Below are 20,296 nucleotides of genomic sequence, written 5' to 3' on the forward strand. Positions count from 1 at the left end.
GGCCCGAGATCCATAAAATTTTACTTTATTCGATATAACCCCTGAATTTTAGCTCATGCGCAATTTATTTAAATATTTAATTTATTCAATGTGGCATCTGAATTTTTAGTACATATTCAATTTAATGTTCAATATTGTCTTTGAACTTGAATTAATGAAAAGACGATATTGAACATCAAAGTCCAAGAACTAAATTGAACATGTACTGAAAATCCAGAGACTATATTGAATAAATTAAAAATTCAAAGACCACATAATATATTAAGCTAAAGTTCATGGATCACATTGCACATCGAATCAAATTTCAAAGACCATTTGTGTCATTACCCCTTTCAAAATTGATTAGGATGATTGCTTAAATCCCCACGAACGTTGGCCCAATAGCCTCATAATTTTGAAAGCTTACAAATTTACCCTGAACTTCAGCATCATTTTACAGTAGGTCGCAAATTTTGAAAAGTTATAGATTACCCCCTTAAATTTTAATTTTTTATTGCAGAAGTAAGTCATTTCAAATGTGTAATCACAACGTAATACTTAAAAATAGGCTAATTTATTTTCTTGGTCTAAATAAACCTCAAATTTTAAGTTAATAAAGGATGCATTTATTTCGCGAAAAATAAATTAATTGGAAAATATTTCCCTACAAATGATTACTTGAGTCACCTATGAAAATGAGAGGGTGAAAAATATTTTTTCTCATTCATAAAAATATTTAAACCTAAATTGTTGATGACGATGAGATATTTTTTATTGACTATTTATTTCAAGTGATATAAACAATTGTTTTTAGGAAAATGTTATCTAAATAATTAATTTTTCGCAAAATAGATGGAGTTGTATTTTTTGTTCACAGAAAATGAATGATTTTGAAAATATTTTTCTAAAACCGATCGCTCGTATCACTTATAAAAATGTATGAAATAAAAATATTTTCATCGTTCACGAAGATATTTACACATAAATTGTTATAGGGCATGAAAACATTTTACATAGGCTAATTATATCAAGCAATTCTTTTTAGGAAAATGTTTCCAAAATCATTCACTTTTTGCAAAACAAACGGAGCCTAATTTAAGAAAAGGGGATAATGATACAAACAGTTCCTGAACTTTAATCCAATGTGCAATGTTGTTCTTAAACTTTCGATTTGCTCAATGTCATCCCTGAACTTTTGGTACATGTTCAATTCAATCCCTGAATTATATAAAAATGTTCAATGTAGTCATTCCAGATGACTACATTGGACATTTTTGTATAATTCAGGGACCATATTGAACAAATTGAAAGTTTAGGGACCACGTTGCACTTTGAGCCAAAGTTCATGGACTATATTGAATAAATTAAAAGTTCATGGACCAAATTGCACATTGAGCCAAAGTTCAAGGACCAAATTACAGTGGTGAAAGAACTAGGGGTGAGCAAAAGGATCCACCTAAATCAAGAATCGCCCGGATCGGACTGAACCGGCCGATTCCTGGAGATACCCACAAGAGCCAGTTCGGTTCCATAAAATTGGAACCAATGAATATCAGTCTGGTTCCTGACTCCCGACCCATCCACCCGAGTCACCCAGATCGGATCAATTTTTTTTAAAATTCTTACAAACCCTAATCAAATAGATTTTCCCTTTCTCGTTAACAAACTGCCTCTCTTGTTCACAACTTCACAAACCCAAACAGATAAATTTTCCCTCTGGTTCACAAACTCTCTCGGTCACAGAACGCCTCTCTTGTTCACGACTCATGCCCTTTCGTGGCCTCGCCTTGACGCCACCGCTCCACCGTTGACGCCTCCCTTTCGCCTCTCTCAGTCACAATTCTGTTATATCTTCCGAGAGTTTCCGAATTTGTAAATTTCAATAGCTCAACAGTAAGCATGTCGTTTTCACTTTTCATCACAATTGGGATCTATAGAGTTGAAATTGCCATGTTGTTTCCGAGTTGGCTAGCGATGCTCTACAAACTGTGGTTGTTACTTGGTCGGTCAAGTTTGCTTTCAGAATTCATCAAGGAAAACAAAAAGTAGAAGGAGCCGTTTCCATTGACCCACCTGGGAACCAGACCGGTCAGTTCGATCCAATCTGGTTCCAAAATCAGGTGGGCCGGTTTTTGGTCCCACAAATTGGGAATCAGAAAACTTGGAACCGGCCCCCTCTGACTGGAACTAGCCTATCTTAGAACCGATCACCTCCGAAAGAGTAATGAATTCAAGGAAAATATATTGCCGATTGGACATTATGGTTAATGGCCTGTTAGAGACACGCTGGGATTCCTTAAACCGGTTTTCGACTCAGCGACATTGTTGGCTCCAGGCCCAAATTCCGTAATCCGTAATCCACTTGATTTTAGGAATGTACTCTAAAGTTTCCTTAAAAAAATAAAATTCAAAAGATTTACTGAAATGTCGGCACCGCGTTGTCAGAAACTATAACTGAATCCAACCATCTGGATTCTCGTCTTGCTGTAAAATAAATATTGCCAATAAATAATTAAGAAAAACAGGGAACTACGGGCTCGTGAAATATATATATATTTATTTATTTATTTATTTTTATTTTTATATCGTGATTGCGTCAAGTTAGGAAATGACTTGGACAGTTCATCGAAGCACGCAATCAAATATAAATCATATAATATAAAATAGGGAGTATCATTAAGGGGATATCGACCTAATTACCCGTGACGAGGCCCCCATGATTTAAGCAAATAATTGCACCAATAAATAAATTCTTCTTATAATATTTCTTTTGGCAAAGTGGGAAGTTTTGACTAGGATTTTTTTTTTGGTAAATAAAAATAAACTGAATACTAATTTAACATCTAGAATCTACTGTTCTTACTTTATCACCTAATAAAGCATGAAACAACTCTCTAGGAGGCAATGAGAGCGCTTTTTTCTTCTAAGATTAGCAAGTTAATCGACATGACGATTTTCGTTCTCAAAAGTTATGGTGTACTTTAAACTCGAAATGAGAGATCGACATTCTTCTAATGTCCTTTAGCAGAGCATGCCCAATGTTACCACCATGATCTCTTTGTTGATAAGCCGAATAATAACTTTTGAGTCCATCTCAATGATGAGCTTGTGAAAATCATGTTTCCTGGTGAAGTTGAGTCCTAACCACAGTACCCAAAGTTCAGCTTACAACGGTGAACATATTCCAAGAAAAGAGGCAAAACCTCCAAGCCTATCACTCCCTTTATTTCTGAATAATCCTCCTGCGCGTGCGAATTCGGGGTTACCTTTAGAAGCCCCATCCGTATTCATGTTAATACATCATGTAGGTGGAGGATCCCAATTGACCAAAATGGGAGAAGAATGTGGTCCACTTAACAAGAAGTTGTCCACAAATGAGGCGTCAGTGATTTCCTTCATGTGTGATCGAATGACCTGTGCAGAATTCAAAAGAAACACAAAATTGTCTTGGAAAAGCGACTTGTTCCGCCTTTGCCAAAAAAAGCCACATAGTTACTCCAAAAGTCATGTTCCAGTCGTGATGAAAACTTGATCGCCCTTTGGCAGTAAGATTTACTTTGAACCATTACGACAAATTCATTGAGAAGAATTCTTCCAAGGAATGTTGCGAGACAATCTCAAGCCATTATTCTATAAGCAATTGGACAATCCCGTAAAACATGTAAGTTGCTTCTACATGAGATTCACATTTCAAGCAACACTTCCTAAATTACGAGACGTATTCAATTCATTGATCAATGGTCGCTTATGAGCGGTTAGCCAGAGAAACGTTATGAACCCGTGCCTAGAGACTATTAGGCTTCTTATGAGCCCCCATGCTAGTTTCATCATGAACCTCTTGATTAGTCAGTTCCGGGGCTCTAAAATCAAGGCCACCATTTCTTAGGATAGGCATGTCACTTACTTTGCAAACTTAGCAAATTTAGTTTTTGCATTTTGCGTTCCCTTTTTGTTTTTAGCTATTTTAAACAAAACATTATTTACTAGTTTTGTAGTCCAAATGTCGACTTTTTTGAAAGATTAATCTCCATGTCAATATTTGTATAATTTGAAAGGTTTAAGGTGTTCCGCGTTGAATAGAGATCGAAGCACCAGCCGGAAGGTTTTGAAAAAAAATATATTAAAGGAGAAAACCATACTTGCGAAAAAGAAGATAAAAGGATTGCCATCTATTCAAATTTTAGCCCCTTGTCCCAGTTTATCTCGCAAAATCCTACCATCACAAATCCTAGCCTCTTCACCCGCCGTTACTAACAATCGTCCCGCCACCTCCGACCGCCGTCTTTATCGTCGCCGCTCTCGACCCTCCCTCACCTCTACAGACATTCCGCACTCTCTCCCACTCGATATCTCACTTTGAGCTCGGACGACCTCGTGGCTCATATTTCCCGTGAAAAGAATTTAGACGGCCTTAATGCTTTATGCTAGTTGGTTCCATCCGTCACATTTAATATCCATCCGATTCGAAGCTACAACGGACCGGGATCCACTCTTTTGGTTGTTCGAATCATTTCACCCTATCGAGGGCTAGAGATTTCCTTTGCCCGAAATGATCTTCTTACGTCGAAGAATTAGCTCGCAACCTCGACCTAATAAGGTCAAAACCGAAACAATTAATTAGCGAGAGAAGAGCTGTACCAAGCGACCTCTAATTCGTCTCTCAGAATTAATTCCATGTCTACTTTCGTTCGTCAACGTCGTGCTGCAACCCATCCATTAATCCTTAAACTAATCCCAGTTGCAAAAAACAGTAATCCCATCAATGACTTTAAATAATCACCTTCCATCACCTCCGCATTATACCTCGCGTGAATGAAAGCCAAGCCTCGAAAGCTCTCTCTCTCTCTCTCTCTCTCTCTCTCTCTGAGATCTGATGGTGGAGCTCGGCGGAAGCTTCAGGCTGCAAGGAGGGCGGTCCTTCTCCAAGCTGGGCAGGCCCAACAGCTCCCTCCTCCTGTCGGAGTCCATCACCGCCGAGTGCGCCAGGGTCGCCGGCTACGAGCGGCTGTTGGAGTCCACGAGGCTCAGCACCGACCCCGCCGGCTTCGGGCTCCGCCACGGCGGCGGCGGCGGCGGCGGGAGGGCGCGGGGCAGGGTGGCGTCGTTCCTCACCAGGGTCTTCAGCTTCGTGAGAGCCCCCGCCGCCGGCCACGACGGGCGGCGGGAGGCGGAGGAGTGCGGGGCGGCGAAGGCGATCAAGAAGCGCTCGTCGTGGCTGCCGGATCCCGATCGGAGATGGCCGGTCCAGGGCTGGTGATGGTCGGGCGGGCGACGAGGGTGTTCCGGGAATTTCACGCGTCAAGTCAATCTTGTGGAATCGACGCGGATTGCTTTGTTGTTAGATTGACAAAAAATTTTGACCGGGGAAGTCGGAAACTCCGTAAGTAGATGGAGTTCGAAGGTTATAATTGTCAAATCACTGGAAAAGTCCATTTCTTTATTTTTTTTTCCTTCCTTTTCTTTTTCCCCAAAAATCTCCCTATTCTTTTATTTTATATATCTTTTCGTGACATAATGATGTAAATTTTTATTTTTTTGGGGGTCGATACATAATGATGTAAATTGATGCGTTTGTTCTTACTAATTTATATCAATCGGGCGAGTTGTGCTAGAAGTAAACGAAAGTGATGGTTTTAGTTATGTCTTATTTCGGTTCCAAGTGTCCACTTCGACGATCTCATCGATTTTGAGCTGTCAACTATATGATGACTCCCCCGCATTTCATGGTTACGCAATGCGTGCATTCCAAGCATTTCCTAACTTAATTTATAAAAATTATTGGATTAGAAATGTACGGATTGTTATCAATGCGACAAGAAAAATCCAAGGTACTGAAAAATTATGGTCAATTTTTTGTGGGTTTGGGTAACGAGCGTCTCTTGGAGAAGGACATTGCGTTGAGAGCGGCAAAGTTATTTTTAATTAGGTGTTTAGCAAGTGCCCTTAATTTAATTTATTATTTTTTTAATTTCTCAACAAGACATAGTACAGCCGATTTATACGATCTTTTTTTCCAAATTTTTTGAATTTTCCTTTTCTTTTTTTTTCCTTTTCATCTTCAACCTTTGGATTAGAAATGGTGGGAATCGCCTCCATCGCGAGGCCTTCTCCAATAACTCTACGCTCGATGATAACTCTTAAATTCCTTTTCCTCGATCGTGTTCTATTCTAGCTCCGATCTCTCAATCTACAAAGCTTGCTTCTTCTTCTTCTTTTGTTTCTCTCTCTAAGTCATCGATGTTGTACGATAGGCTTAGGATTGAATTGGTCAAATTAAAAAGTTCAGGACTGAATTGGTCGTTATACAATAGGCTTAGGATTGTTTGGACAATTTCCCCCTAGAAAAGTACTTATTAAGAGGGTAAGTGACTTTGACCCTCAAAATTGATCAAATTACTAAACGGTTTCTAAAATTAAAATGTTATGTACATTGAGAGCGTAGGGCAACTCTTTTTACAATATGGTTAAAAACTGGGAAAATTGTCAATAAAGTCCTAAACCTATTGTCACTTTTGCCAAATAAGTCTTAAACCTTTCAATTTTGCTAATTCAATCCTAAACATTTTCAATTCTTGCTAATTCATCCCATGCCGGCCAATTTTGGCCGACCGGCCGGCGCTGACGTGGCGGCCGGCCGTCCGACCAACGCTGACATGGCAATTTTAAAATATTTTTGTTTGAATTTTTTAAATATTTTTTACTTTTTTTTTCTGCACTTCTTCCTCTCTAGCCGGTTCGGCGACTGGCCAGAGTCGCCAGCCGGCAAGGTCGGCCTCGCTGGCCTTTGGCGAAGCTTGCCCCCGCCGACCATTGGCGAGGGTGAGCTCGCCCACCGCTTCCCGGGCGAGATCGAGGCCAAGCTCGCCGTTGTTGGGCGAGGTTGGCCTCGCCCAGCCAAGGCGAGGCCAGCCAGCGCCGTCGCAAGTCGACCAGCCATGGTGAGGTAGACCTCGCCGTCATTGGGTTCCACCTCGCCCAGCGACGGCAAGTCAGCCTCGCCCAGCCAAGGTGAGATCGGCTAGCACTGTCGCAAGTCGGCCTCGCTCGCCCAGCAACGGCGAGATCGGCGTCGATCTTGCCCAGGTAGTGGTGGGCGAGCTTTGCCAAAGGCCAACGAAGCCTAGTCGGCCCGCGCCTTTGGCCGATTCGGCGACCGGCCAAAGAGGAAGAAGTGTAGAAGAAAAAAAAGAAAAAAATATTTAAAAATTGCCACGTCAGTGCCGGCCGGTAAAAATTGGCCAGATGGACTGAATTGGCAAAAAGTGAAAAGGTTTAGGGCTAAATTGGCAAAATTGAAAGGGTTAGAACTGAATTGGTAAAAGTACAATAGGTTTAGAAATTTTTTGACAATTTTCCCGTTAAAAACTGCGATGAAAATACTAATCTTTGTGAAAATATCACGATTGATCTTCGTGTCGATCTCTCAATTTTCAATACTATATAACATCGATGTTTTTTTTTTTTGGTAAGGTTATATAACATCGATGTTTATCGTATCTAAGTTGGAAAATAGACTTATGGCGAGACAAAGCATAAAACACTAATGTGAATTATCAAGGATATGGGTAACGATGTTATTATAGATTCTTAAACGCGATGCTAATCGAGCTTGTCCCTAAAAAAACATTATGTGCCTTTAACCATATGATGCGATGTTATATTACACTCAAATTTAGGTAATACATAGATGATTGTCTCTTCTTTTTGTTCATTTTGCAATATAATAGCTTTTTTATTTTTTTTTGGAAGCATTTCATATTATTAGAATTTTGGATAGGGAAAAAGTCACCAATAACGCCAAACTATGCCTATTGTGACACATTTATCTCAATTTTTTTATGACACAAAAAATCCCAAACTTGTACCTATGTGACGCATTTATTATCCGTTAACGAGCACCGTTAAAAATCTTATATAGCTACCTACATGAACGACGAAAGGCAAACCGTGCTAACGTGGCAAAAAATTGTTGACTCATCGTATGTTTTTAATTTTCTTGTTTCTTTTTGTCCTTCGTCCTTTTTCCATTTCTACGTGGCAAACTCATTGGCATTGACAATGACAAGGGTGGTGGCGGTGGATACGCTCGCCAGGTGTAAACTAGAGGTGAGCATAATCCGGGTGGGCGGTTCCCATCCTGGACCAAAAACCGCCCACTAAGGACCGGTTCCAAAAAATTGGAACCGGAAACCACCAGGGAACAGGACCACCAGTCCTGTTCCGTTCTCGGGTGGGTCCATGTAACCGATTCTCAATCCCTACAAAATTACATTCATCAATCTATACCATAGTGAACTTAGTTTCTATGTGGGTACTTCTTTGTAAAGGAAAGGTAAGAATAATAAAGAAATCTACATGAGGGTCTTACTTATCAAACACGAAATGATACTTTTATTTTAGGATGAATGCTTTCATTTGAACATTTGGTTCCATCTCTTGCTTATCATTTGACAGAAAGCCAAATAGACTTTGAAGAACCATTTGTTTCAGTTTAAATCTATCATCACAGTCTCAAGTGATGTGCATATTCTAGCTTCAAATATCAGATTGAGTCAACCAAAATAAGATGTACACATTAATGCTCAGTAGCTGTGACTGGATGTTCGAAGAGATGCATTTGTGAGTAAGTGGCAGGGGAGAGAAACAAAGAGAGGCTCACATCGAGAAAAGTGGCATCCAAGTAGGAGACGTTAATCTTGATGGAGACACCAGTGAGGGGAACAAGAAAGACCGTAGGGTAAATGGCAGCATCTTGTGCGTTCTATTTTGAGGATCACGAGACGCGAGTAGAACTGTAGAGTAAATGGCAAAAGGCAGGCGAGAAAGACTCACTTTCATAGAAAGTGAGCTGGAATTTTTTTAAAAATATATATATACAAGTCTGATCTGGGTGGGCGGGTGGGCTGTTCCACGCTTGAAACCGAGGACCAAACCGGTACTCATTGATTATTGGAACCGGAAACTAGATTGGTCCCCATGAAAATCGTCGGTTCCGGGTTGGTTCGGTCCAGTTCCAGGCAATTCCTGGTTCCTTTATACACCCTTAGTGTAAATCAAGGAAGAAGAGGCGGGATGAAGGGAAAAAAACAAAGAAAGAAGAGAAAGAAAAAGAGAAAAGAAAAACATATAATGAGTTTGCATATTTTTGCCACGTAGATGCCACTCAGCATCTTTTGCCTTCTACTGTTCATGTAGATAGCCACATAAAATTTACAACGGTGCCCGTTGACAAAATTTGAAAAAGGGTAAATGTGCCATACAGATAAAAGCTTGTGACTTTTTATGTCACAAAAAATAGTTTAGGGCAATTGTTTTACACAAGTACAAGTTAAAAAGAAAGTTTGAACAGATGTGTCACATAAGTACAAGTTTATAATTTTGTATTACAAAAAAAAATTAAATAAATGTATCACAATGCGGATCATATAATTTGGGGTTTTTTTATGACTTTTTCCCTTTTGGAGATTAGTATTTAAAATCATCATTAATGTTTCTGTACTTTTGAAACGAAAGACTACTTCTTTTCACATTCCCTTATGCAAATTACTTTCGGGTTGTTGCTCGTTGAATAGCATCGCCGATCTGCATTAGACACTGTTAATAGTATAGTACAATTCCATATGCACGATCATGTTGCGCAACATTTTCGAATTTAATGCCGACACTAAAAAGAATTTCACCGGGAGAAATCATCAATCTAATCATATTTATGATACGTAAGTTTATGCTATAGTGTTTAAAAAAATTCAAAATAAAATGCCTAGATGCTCAAATAAACGTGGCATCTAATAAGAAAATGCACAAAATTGAGTTGATAAAGACTCAAAATCAACTCGGATTTTTGGAAAAAATTGTCCAAAAAATCCCAAATTTATTGCACTTTGGTCAATTCAGTCATAAACATTTTCACGTTTTGCCAATTGAGTCCATTAGGCCAATTTTGGCTAGAAGTTGATGACGTGGTTGTCGGTAGTCTCATGTGGTACGGTCGATGCTAACGTGGATATTTTTGTATAATTTTTTAAAAAGTTTAATAATTATTTTGGTTTTTTTTCTTTTCTTTTCTTATTGGCTTGAGGGCCAACAAGGGTCGCCGACCACAAGCGAGGGCCACAATGCCCTTGCGACCCTTGCCCAGGCCAAAGCGAGGGCACGCAGCCTCACGCGGATCTGGCGAGGGTGTCGCAGCCCTAGCGGGTTTGGGCAGGGCGCGACGCCTAGATCAAGTGAGGGCGTCGCAGCCCTCGCTCAGTGCCAGCGACCCTTGCTGGTCCTCAGGCCAAAAAGAAAATAAAATAAAAAAGAAAAGAAAAAACCAAAAAATTATTTAAAAAATATTTTAAAATGTCCACATCAACGCTAGCGTATCACGTAGTATCGCCAGCGACCATGTCATCAATTTCCAACTGAAATTGGCCGAATGGACTCAATTGGCAAATTGTGAAAATATTTAAGACTCAATTGGCATGTTAAGTTTTATTAAGATCAACTTTGTCATTTAACGTAATTACTACATATTAATATATGTTTGAAGAGTAAATTTTGTAAAACTGAGTGCGATGAATGATGCGTCCACTCAATCAATAGAGAGAGGCCAAACTGCTGCTCTCAGGTCTGATGAATATAAGGGTTCATTAAACCAGTAAAACCCTATACCAGGGGAAATCAGATGATCGAATGCTCGCCTCAGTTGGCAATTTCATGACAACGTGCATCTGATGGAGTTCATCGGATCGCAATTTGATTTAGGCATCTCTACATGCTCCATTCCGAGTCGGTCGCGATTCACGAACCTGCGAAAGGACTAGATAAGACTGAGGACACATTCCATGGTTGGAACGATGAATTTGTTTCCTGCCGCTCTTTTGCGAGAATCTATGGCCTCAGCCAAATATACACATTGTGTCCAAACCCAAGTACTTCTCGAGTGTAACATATTGGTATGAATGCAAGGACGAGCTTCACAGAATAATAAGCTGTCCAAAAGTTAGGCTTTCATGTACAGCATCGACAGTTTCATATAGGATTACAAGCTAGTTCTCGCTCCCGTGACATTCTGTCGGTCCGGTCAGTGTGATTATTCATAAAAAGATGTTGACTTGCCATGCCAGCGACTATCAACTATCTGGTAGTTTCCCAGCGGCCGCCCTTTTTGATTAGCAGTACCGTCAACATGACTTGTAGCTCATGCCAAATCATCTCATGGAGAGAATTAACATCTGGCTAGGGCTGAAGTCATGAGAAAGATTTCCATAACAGAATAGTGCTGAATACCAGCCAAGTTTCACAAGGAAGAAACCGAATCATATTAATCATTTCGTACACACATTTTGGAAGACAATGTTCTTTGCATCTCCCCGAGTCTCATTCGCAATTTACATAGTTAGGATGGTGTTATGTAGCAAAATCAAATGCGCATATGCACATTGTGTATTGAGCATGTTGTTTGTGGAAAACAGTTTCATAGAGGTGATTTTCATAATGAACAGAAATTCTTTTCTCCTCTCTCTCTCTCTCTCTCTCTCTCTCTCTCTCTCTCTCTCTCTCTCTCTCTCTCTCTCTCAAGCCAAAGAGTTCGGTACACCCAACAACATCAAAAAGTACCGGCCTTCAAACTCCTTTCAGGGTGTTTCTCTGTAATTTAATCCGTAAGGAAACAAACACCAAAAATGGATCTTCGGCTTTTAATTGAAGGACGGGTTCTGTGGTGATTTGACGGAAATATCCAAGCGATCATAAAAATCAACGTGGAATTGTACAAACCTAAACCAAACCGGAGTTTGACTCGACGGAAAAGTTTAGGAATCGTTGAAACAAACTTCGACGGAATTTGACTCGAGGACGAAGCTTGAAAGAGCGGCGGTACTACGCGGGATTTGACTCGACGACAAAGCACCAAGGATGAAGATTCATATCGAGGACGACTCGGCGACGTGAATCGAGCATTAGAACTACTCCTAAAGAATTAAAGCTTGTAAATTGCAGGAAAATAATGGCCTTGGCCAAATGTAAAGATACGAGTGCAGGAAATGTAAAGATAAAAGAAAAATAAACTGATAAAGAACGTGAGTTCTGTTGTTGATTTTGGCGGATCTTTAAAATACAACTTGGGATATTTATAATCTCGTACAAGCGTTTACAACTTTTAAATTTTAAATAAAAAGTAACTTCCTAACGGTGGTTATTATCTTCCTATTTTCTAGGCACTCTCCACGTTCAAATAACCACCCTTATCCATAAGCAGTTTTGTTATTGACATCTAACTATCGGTAAGTTGCTGATGCCGATCCTCGCTCACCCACTATCGGTAAGTTGCGAACTATCGGTAAGTTACCGATGCCAAAGCTCCCGATGCCTATTTCCATGATTTTTTTGCACTTTTTGGTGTAAACACAGGGTCAACGAGTTCTACAGTACACAAGTTAATAATAATTACAGTGTTTAATTAATAGGGGCATCGATGATGGCACTTCAAAAGAATCAACTAGAAGTTATTTGGGCTTCCAGATAAATATTTTTTATTAACTTCAAAGATCAAATGTCAATAACTTCTTTATTTTGTGAACACTGGCTACTTAGTTTCTTAGTGCCTTCTTGGATGTGCTATTGTTAACAAAATTGATCAGGATTTCTTCTTTTTGCAGTGGGGAAAAGCATTCGCCAGAAGCATTGAGTCTAGGAGCATGAAATCGCCAAGCATTGGTTACTTTATATTTTACCGATCCATTTGATATGACATTCATATGCAATAAGATGGAGACTTTTCTTGTATCTATTGGTAAAGCTTTCAACTGATATACATATTTATCCATCTATTATTAACTACAAATGCATTCAAGTCGAAGCTACAATTACAGCAACCACTATTATTATTGGACAGCCTCGAGTGAACCAGTTCCTGCAAATTTAATCGGGAGTTGAAGCTTGCAAAATTAATCTTATATTTCCCTTTCTTTCAGCCTGCATGTGATGGTATAATTAAAATGCAAACTTCATCTGAAAAGCATCCAGTCACAGACGAGCACGAAATTGTGAACTCCAATTCCCTTCGAATACCTCAAGATAAGAGAGAGAGAGAGAGAGAGAGAGGTAACCCTAACTCCCAAATCAACTAGGCCTGCTAAATTATGCAAGTTTTATTGGTATCACGACTAACAGGTACACCAATATTGGCAACTACTAACTAATTAAATAGGATTACCATAGATGAACTCAACAGTAACCAAAAACCTTACATGACTAGAATTATATCAGGTGGCTGTCCCAGCTTCATGTTGCCAAGCAGCTGCTGGTGCGCATCAAACTGTTTTTTTTTTTTTGTGGTCAGAGTGAGCATCAAACTTATGAGGCCTCAATCAGCAATTTCCCCTGGCATACATATTATGGGTGTAGCTGATTCTTCTCTGAGCAGCGGTGCAATATCTAAGCTGCTGGTGCAACCCCGCCATCGTCGTCATCGTCATCATCATCATCACCATCATTTTCTCTGAAGTGAATGATGTAGGACACAATAACCGAAACCGGGAAGCAGTTGACGACCAACATATTGCAGGCCAAACCAGGTTGTTTGCTGTTGACAACCACCATAACGTAAATGAAGGTTGTGTTGTGTGTGAGCACTTTCCTTAAACAAGTCTAAACCAAGCAATGTGCAGTGAACAAAATGAAGCCACAAAGCCTTGTATTTATATAGCTGAATATGAAATACACAGTGGCATTTTCAGTGCATTCAAAAATCTCCTCAGACACACACATGGGTCAATTCTCATGTTGCCGTCCTTTTCTCTCTCCTTCTCTCTCCCCCACTCTCTTTTCACTTTAAGAGAAAAAAATACTAATATGGGAAATATGGTGAGAATTTAGAACGCAAATCTGTGGGTGAAAGGGCGTGAGAGGTGACATGGTCAAGCAACTTTCCACACACTTTGCCCCCAAATGCATGTGGGGCACTCATACATGAGCTGAGCTCATGGAAGGTGCCTGTTGTGCACATTCCACACATGGAGGCGTCAATCCATGCACACTCCTTGGCTACGTTTTCACGTGCAGGTGCATTGACAGCATGGAACCTGTACGGTCTCATAGAGGTTTCTAGCTTTGGGTCAAAGAGCTCTCCCATGGGAGAGGGTATGTTGTGATTCGGATACTATCTGACTTGTTCCGTCATTGACACGTGGCATGGTCAAATGATCAAAGAGATATTTCGTGGTTCAAACAATTAGGCGTTTTCCACTTATAATATCGATCACTCATTTCAATTCTAGCGCGCCAGATATGATGTGAACTGATAAGATAGTTATTGCTTGAAAGATATTTTATGCAAGTCATGACAGCTCTGTAATTATAGACACATTAGTGCGTTTTTTAAGAATATTTGTTTAAGTGGATAACATTCGCTTAGATGCGTCTGATTTTATATAAATTCACTAATAATCACATGGAGGGAGGAGAAAATCTCCTCCTTCATTCCTTTAAGTTTCATTTTGTAGTTAAAAAAAAACAACAATGATTAAGATTAAATATGACTATCCCAGCGGTTCCAAAGTGATGATTATCTCTCTTATGGGCGGTTTCATACAAGTCAGTAGTGTCCTTGGCTAAATATCAGGCTCATGAAGAGAAGACGCAACGTCTTGACCATGTGACTCGGGAACATGTCGAGTTGATGTCATGCTAGAAAATTCTTGGTGCCCAGAATATCTCTCTAGCTTCTAGGGTTATTTCCATTGTCAGAATCATGAGCCTAATCTTCACGAAATCGCTCGACTCCGGGCTATATGAAATTAGTAATTCGCCAACAATATTAGGTTGAAGATTTGGCAGTTGCCTGAGTTGATCTCACTTTGTTTGTGCTGCAACATGAAGGGTCTGCAATTAGAGGCTACAAATGGTTTTAGTGCCTACAGTTTTGGAATGAGAATGGCAAGGGGATCGTGTCGAGAACGACATGCCCCCGCGTCATGCACGGCAAAGCACAAGAATGAGGGAGGCTCACACGAGCCCCCTGGTTCGGCCGTGGGCCAAGCCTCGCACATGGAAGGATGATGGCCATGCCTTTTAGGTCCTAACGAGGCCTCGCTTAGCTTAATTATAGCTTGAGAATTGATCAGCGTGAGAAAGGTGCAATTTCGATACGAATTGAAGGACTCACGAGCTTCGACCAATTTGACGATAGTCATTTTATATGTATGGTCAATGATCATAAACCTACAATGTTTCTTATTGGTAAATGTGAGAAAATGCAATGAAAATTCCAATACCATGAGAGGTCTTTGGTATAAACTAATATTTATCTGAGACAGTTATGTCGTTCCATGACACACGTCCCTCTCTCTATCTTTCAAAGGGACTACCTTTAAGTCTCTATGAATCATTAATTTATACCATAAGGCTCTCAGGTCTCAGAAATTTTCTGACTCACAAGATTCATAGAATGGTAAGTGGAGACCATACTTGCATAATCAACTCATTTTATTGAACTAAGAGTACAACCCTAACCTTTTTATGACATCAAACTTCGAGGAAGAGAAGAAAGTATTTAGAAAACCATAGAGAATGTCTATGAACTCCAAAATTTCTTAAACTCTGATCTCATCCATTTTTATTTTTTATTTTTTTGAGAAATTACCCTTATATAGGCGGAGCCAAGGGTAATTTAGACTTTTTAGACCCCAATAATGCAACCATAGTACAATAAGTCAAGACACTGTTATACTCACATGCATCTGCAAGGTTCTTTACAGAATTGACGGACAATTATATATAGGATCGATCTTGAGAAGATTGCGTTGGTTGGGATGCTCTGAAATCTGCTGGAGCTTACTGGACGACTTCCCTAGTCGATTCCATTATCTTGGGAGTAATCCGTAATCCCACAGGACTTCTTATAAGCACAGGGCTAAATAGACTTTGGAATTATATGATTTCTTTCGCTGAGAACTCTCTGCATTTCCTTGAATTCACGTGGAACGTCTGCAATGCTGCATTCAAATGTCCTACAAACCCTTGCACTAGGATATGCACATTTAAGCTCCGAGACTCCAGCGTCACTAGGATAGATATGGATTCTTCCGTCAGAGAGAAAGAGAAAACAGGGTCTATGGAGAAGAATGGGGGCATGAACTTTTGGTTCTGGATTGCAATTTGCTTGCTCTATATACTCTCTTTTCCAATATGCTAAGTGATGAAACCAACCAAGGATTTCTCAAGTGCTTGAACAGATGGCTTGTTGGTTGACAGAGGATTCCTTCTATTAAACCCTGTTGGTTGCAGTGGGAAATTCAATTGATATAGTATCTTGTGAAGAACATACTGGTAAAACCACTTGAGCTCTTTAGGAAATTCCATGTAATCAGAAAATGTGAACACGAGAATGAATTGGTGTGCAGGATGCATACCGTTCGGTCTTAAATTTAAACCTCCATATTGTCTAAAAATCTCGAGCTGATATTCCCACGTCATTTCCTTAGGTCCTTCACAGAAACTTCCTGCAGCAACAAGTTCAAGAACTTTTGGGAGATAGGTACTAGCATTTGATGGGCGTATATCTCTAGTATTGTAGCCGCCAAATGGTCTTTTAGAGACATGCATAGGTGATGGAGGAGCTTCTTTGAGTCTTGAAAGGAGATTTGTAAGAACATTTTTCTCTCCTTTGATGTGCTTGGTATCGAAGGAGTACTTTGAAAACCATTCGGTCCAACGTAAGAGCTGCAGAATTTGGGATTGTTTCCTGCTTCAAATTCATCATTTGAGGGAAAGAAGAAATGTCCATTTCTACAAGGAAGTGAGGCCTGATAAGATGGAACTCAAATTTATTTATTTCATACTTAACTGCCAAACTTTCCTTATATCTAAAATGGTAATGGATTTCTGCTTGAAAATCTTCCAACTTTGTGTTCACAGATTTTCTGCTTACCATTTACTTTCTTAAAGAGGACTGCTACCCAATATTTTTCACTGGCATCAATCTTGAGAATTTTGTTGCTGTTCGAAGGAATTTCTAATGGCGATGAATTTTGAAGTTTTTCCTTCAAAAGCTTTGATGGCTTCAGTCTGCTCTTCTCCTCATGGAGGTGGATCCTTCTATTAGCATTTTTTGTGGTGGATGTATGAACTTTGAAATCTTTGGAACAAAGTCCCTAAGGTAATTCACAATGCTAAGGAATTGCTGAACTTGCTTGTGAGAAAGATTTTCATTAGGGAATTTGAGTAGTTCATTTGCAATGTGTCCACAGGGTTGGTATGCACCATTTTTCAAATGCAAACCAAGAAACTCGATCTCATTTTGCACAACCAACATCTTCTTTTGTGATGAAATGATGTCATATAGGGGTGAACGATTATAGGTTCCACCTGAAACCTACCCGTTGGAATAGGTTCCTTATTTTTTTGAACTTGAAACCTACCCTACATACCTTAGAACTTGGAACTTATCTTGTCACGAGTTCCAGATCGGTTTCAAGGCCTATCTAGGTTCCATCTGTATTATTAATTAAATGATTGCAGTCAATCATCGCCTTTTATGACTACCACTTGCCGCTACAATCCACTGATCACAACTAATATTTAAACACACAAATAATATGAAATATTAACAAAGTAAAAATCTCAATCATAAAATGGAAGCTCAGACTAGTGGTTCCATATTATACACTCATCATCAGACTCCATGGAATACCGCAAGATTGGGCGAAGACATAGATCAAGAAAAACACAAAAACTTATTTTAGGTTCTAGGTTCTAAACCTATAACTTAGAATCTACTCGTCGAAAAAAGTTCCCCAATTTTTGAAACCCGGAACCTACCTTACATACCTTGGAACCTGAAACTGGATAGGTTCACACCTGTCCGGTTCCCCGGTTCGAGGTTCTAAATTGGAATCATGCTCACCCTTAATGCCATAATGCTTTGACGAGATCAACAAACTAAATGAGTAGCTTGCAACAATGCTCCTCATTAGGGTTGTAGAGGAGAATATTAGCAATTTATATTCGGGAACTGGCAGCAATAGGTTTAACTATCTTGCACATGGCCTTATGGAATAGTGATGGCGCAATTGTGAGACCAAATGGAAGGACTATCCACTAGAAATGCTGATTTGGGATGTAGAAGGTCGTTTTGTATCTATCTTTAGGGTGAATACTAAGTTGCTAAAATCCTGTCTTTAAATCGAATCCGGAATATATATTGGCATTGGAAATACCAAAACACAAAGTCTTTTGGTTTTGTGAAGGGAAGTTTGTTAGAGAATATCCCAACCAATAATGACATCTCTGTGCGGGGATGGTGAACCAATGATTTTGGTAGTAATGGAGTATTGAGAAAAAGAGTTGAATCTCAAAGGGTTTGCTACTTACTTTTGTGGCAAATGCTTTCCCAGAGGCTGAGGTAAAATACCTTGGGTATGCCTCCGTAAATTCTTGGGGAAGGATTTTAGGACCAAGAACGAAAGCGCTGGCTCGTGTGTCTATGAGAGTAATTGCTGAGATGGGCTTGTCATATTTAGAAGGGAAGATATGAATGGGAATATAAGGCTCAGGACCACGGGAGATTTTACAAATGTTTTGGATATCTAAGGTTTTTGGGTCTTGTGAGAAGAAGTACAAACCATCATCTGGATTTGGTTCACCGGACCGTCGGTATCACTAATTTTTGCGAATATTTGAATGGCACAGATAGTTTTATCTAAAAGCTCATCTTAAAAAGAGAAGACTGATTCAATATCATCTTCTTGGAAGGACGCTCTTGTCTTCTTTTCAATTTTTTACAGCATATGCATGCCTTTCTTTTTAGGCCGAGAACGGTTTTCGGCGAAGTGTCATTTGCGTCCACAGATGAAACAACCTGTCCTTTTTCTTCTTGCCTGGGGATCTCCTTTTGCGAAGAAATCTCCATTTTCCCTTTTCGTCGTTTGGAGGATTTTGAATTGATATTTCCTAAAACGCCTCTTCTTCTTCCTGGAGCATGTGCAAGAAGGATCGTTAATTGCTTTCCTTCGAAGGCATATTTCTTCCATGGCAATACAAATTGCTTGCTGGATTTCTTTGATTGTAGCATCTACAACTCTTTTGTTCTAGAAAGATCTTTTGACTAATGTAGCAATCTGCTTTGGAATCGATGTGAGACTTGTTGGTTGTTTGTTTGTAAAACAAACAAAATAGTGCTTTTTCCTTTGTCCCACATAGGAAAGTTTTGAGAAAGTGGGCCACTTTATAACTGTGAATATCTTCTTGCTCTTTAGAGTGAAGTCAATGGGGTGTGTGCTAGTCCACACAATACCCGCGTGCGGGTGCGCGAATAATTGCGCGATTATTAGGCGCACTTAGCACTAATCCCTTTATATTTTTATCTTATTTCGTAAGGTTATCTTATTAATTTTTTATTTGAAAGGTTGTTTTTTGTTTATTAAGTAATTTTCGAAATTATGAAAATTCGGAATTATATATATATTTATTTATTTATTTTATTCCGAATTTTACATGTGTCTTTCCAAGACAACTTTTGAAGATTATACTTGTTCAGTTTTCAATCTTTTCCGAAGGATTGCATCTATTCAGTTTGCAACTTCTTCCGAAGGACTATCTTTGTTAGCTTTGCAACCTTTCGTGAAGAGTTGCCAATGTTCTTTAAGACCGATTTCTATATATGTCAGTTTTTGGCAAGAAAGAAAACAGAGATCAATTTCTTCAAGACTTCTTTCGAAAACTACAGTCATCATTTCTTTGTTTCCTAGAGAGACCCTGGAGAAATACTAGAATTGCTATCTAGTATTCTCATTTTGAGACTTAGTTGTATCCTGGAGGGTTTTTGCCGGTGACCATTAGCAACAATTGTGGGGCAAATAAATCCTTAAGGAAAGTGATATCACGCCTCAAAGTCCGACTTGATTGCTCTTTGATTCGAAGCCATTCATATTTACAACAAGACTTGGGTCTGCTCCTACGGCATAGAACAGCTTTAGCATCTCCTTGAAATGCTCGTCCGGATCTTTTCTTTAATAAGAGCAACATTTTTCTCTGGAAGAACTCTGTTCTTTCGAGTTCTTCCAAATCTTCTAGACTGCCAATGAAAAACTGATGGAGAACCCAGACCACTCGATTGAAGTCCCGGTAAGAACAAGAAAAGGCAGTCTGGTCTTGTTCAGAAAGAGACGTTCACCAATCTTGGAAGATTTCTAGTGAATCTGCCATAACAGAAAGAATATCATAGTGGCCTAAATTCCGGTGCTAAGGCCTTGGCGGTTAGCCAACCATGGAAGTCTTACAATCTTTCTGTTCATACGTGATATGGCAGGTCATCATGGGTAATATATTTGAA

This window comes from Syzygium oleosum, unplaced genomic scaffold, assembly GCF_021117445.2.
Source record: "Syzygium oleosum isolate NSW1041296 unplaced genomic scaffold, Sole_v2.1 Sole_v2.23, whole genome shotgun sequence".
Taxonomy (NCBI): Eukaryota; Viridiplantae; Streptophyta; class Magnoliopsida; order Myrtales; family Myrtaceae; genus Syzygium; species Syzygium oleosum.